Source organism: Mandrillus leucophaeus, unplaced genomic scaffold, assembly GCF_000951045.1.
Source record: "Mandrillus leucophaeus isolate KB7577 unplaced genomic scaffold, Mleu.le_1.0 Scaffold742, whole genome shotgun sequence".
Lineage (NCBI taxonomy): Eukaryota > Metazoa > Chordata > Mammalia > Primates > Cercopithecidae > Mandrillus > Mandrillus leucophaeus.
The window spans coordinates 542015-545050 of NW_012108053.1; positions in this window are offsets into that span (position 1 = coordinate 542015).

Sequence of the window (3036 nt, forward strand, 5' to 3'; positions counted from 1 at the left end):
TGAGAGGCATTGGCATGGTTTTCTTTTTTTCTACTTTGTTTCAGGATAATCCTGGCTTCATGAAATTGAATTGGGAAATGTTCCCTCCTCTATTTTCTGGAGGATTGTGTAGAACTAGTGTTAATTCTTTAAATATTTGGTAGAATTTTGTGAAATAATCTGGGCCTTGAGATTTGAGGGTGGTGGTGGGTGGTAAAATTATTAGTAAATATTTCCTTAGTAGTTACAGGACTACTCTATATCTTTTATTATTTTATATAGAATGAATTGCAATAGTTTTTTCTTTTTGAGGAATTACTGTCTTTCATCTAAATTGTCAAATTTGTGTGTGGAGTTAATCCTGGTATTTCCTTATTATTATCCTTTTGATATATTCAGGTTTTGTCGTTGATATCCCTTGTTTCATTTCCAATATGATAATTTGTGTCTTTTTTTTAACTTTTGTCACCCTTGGTACATAGAGGTTTGTCTATCTATTGTCTAATGTTATGATCTTTTCAAAGAACCAGTGTTTTATTTCATTAACTTTCTCTACTCTTTTTGTTTTTGGTTCATTGATTTCTGCTCTTAGCTTATTTTCTTTTTTCTGCTTGCTTTGGACTTACTTTGATATTCCTTTTCTAGTTTCTCATAAGGAAGCTTAACTTACTAATTTGAGAACTCTGATTATTTTCTGATAAGCATGTAATGATACAAACATCCCTCAAGTCATCTTTAAGTGTCATCTCACAGATTTTGTCATTTCCATTTTCATTTTCTTTAAATTCAAAATGTTTTTCAATTTACTTTATTGAACATTTCTTCTTCAAATCATGGGTTTTTGGGGGGAGTTTTTTTTGTTTGGTTTTTGTTTTTTTTGAGAAGTCTCACTCTATCGCCCAGGCTGGAGTGCAGTGGGGCGATCTCAGCTCACTGCAACTTCTGCCTCCTGGGTTCAAGCGAGTCTCCTCCCTCAACCTCGCTAGTAGCTGGGACTACAGGTGCCCGCCACCATGCCTGGCTAATTTTTTGGATTTTTAGTAGAGACGGGGTTACACTGTGTTAACCAGGATGGTCTCGATCTCCTGACCTCATGATCCACCCGCCTCGGCCTCCCAAAGTGTTGGGATTACAGGCGCGAGCCACCGCGCCTGGCCCTGGGGAGTGTATTTTTTAACTTACAAATTCTTGAGATTTTCCAAGTATATTTTTCTTCTTGAGTTCTAATTCTTGTTTGGTCAGGGATCATACTTTGTATCATTTCAATTTTTAGAAAATTAGAAATTGATAGACTTATATGCTTCTATTAAAAAACAAAAAGCCACAAATATAATGGTCTAAGGTTCTATTCTAAGCTGTATTCTAGATAAGAACGAAGTAAACTCAAGTAAAAAGATGTAAATAATGAAGGGTAGGAATCCATAATATATAAAACAATGGAGAAAATCAGTGCAACCCACATCGAGTTCTCAAACTGTCAACAAAATCTATATATCCCTGTCAACCAGAGAAATTACAAATCACTATCAGGAATGAAAGAAGAGCTGCCACTGTGGATCTTACCTGGATTAAAAAGATACAAAATTATGACCACTGTTATGCTGATACATTTGACAACTTAGACAAAATAGAAAAATTCTTTGAAAAATAAAACCAAAATTGACGCAACACTAGACAAAATTTGAATAGCCTCACATCTACTAATGAAATTGAAATTATTATTAAACAGCTTTCCACAAAGAAAACTCCAATCCTACAACAAATACTCCAAGTTTCACTCATAAATTTTACCATTTAAGGAAGAAATAACGCCAATCTTATACAAAGTCTTCCAGAAAATAGAAGGGGAGAAGACACTTCCCAGCATTTTTTTTTTTTTTAACTAGACTAGTGTTGTTCTGATAGTAAAACCTGATAAAGACATTACAAAACAAAAAAGTTAAAGGAAAGCAACCCTCATGAATATAGGAACAAAAATTCTTAAACTATTGTCAAATTAAACCTAATGACATATTATAAAAGATTAGCCATTACAGAGTTGTTTTTAACAGATGGTGCCGACAGCTTGATATTTATATGAAAAGAATGTAAACATTGACCCTCAACAACATATGCAAAACTAAATACAAATGGGTCATAGGCCCAGCAGTAAGTTCTAACACTTTTAGAAGAAAACATAGTGACCCTATGTTATGCAAAGATTTCTTAGGACAAAGAAGATACAAGGGAAAAATGGACCAATTGAACTTCATCAAAATAAAGTTGAAAAAAATGTCTTCAAAAGACACTTAAGAAAATGAAAAGACAAGCTACAGAATAGGATAAATTATTTGCAATGTATAAATTTAACAGAATTGCATCCAAAATGTTGAAAGAACTCTTGCAACCCACTTGTTGACATTTGTATGAATGGTAAACTGAGCGGCCGACTGAGTTAAACTGCTGATACCTTACCATGCAAGGCAGTGCAACCCAGTGACTTCTAATGATTGTACTTCTCACTGCAACACATTTGCATTTTTTAATGGCAGTTTCTGTTTTTAATAAAGCTATAATAATCGCTAAGTTTTAATATCTCAACTTCCTGAGTACATGTCTTTAATTATCTGTGGGATGAAATGAGAATTATGTATAAAGCACTTCTACTGCACAGCAAAACATGATAGTTATTTTACAGAAATGCAGCCGTTTTATTTGGAGTCTGAAATAAATGCTTTTTTGAGCAAATTTCTAACAGACAAACTATGGTTATTAAGTTTGTGGTATTAGGTACCCATTTTTCAGAATTAAACAAAGTGAGCCTGTCATATAAACCTGACATACTTGTTGCCAATAATAAAACTATAGCTTTCAAATGAAAATTAGAATTTTGGCAAAGTTGTATTCATTATGAGCTTGACATATCTTAATATTTCAAGACTTTTCTAATACAGCTGGTGGCAATATTAACAAATAAAGTTTTTTTTTTATACTGTATTATGAAATGTGTTAACATTTAGGAGATATGCATGATTCAGTGAATGGCATTTTCCAGTGACCAATATGTGATATTACAAA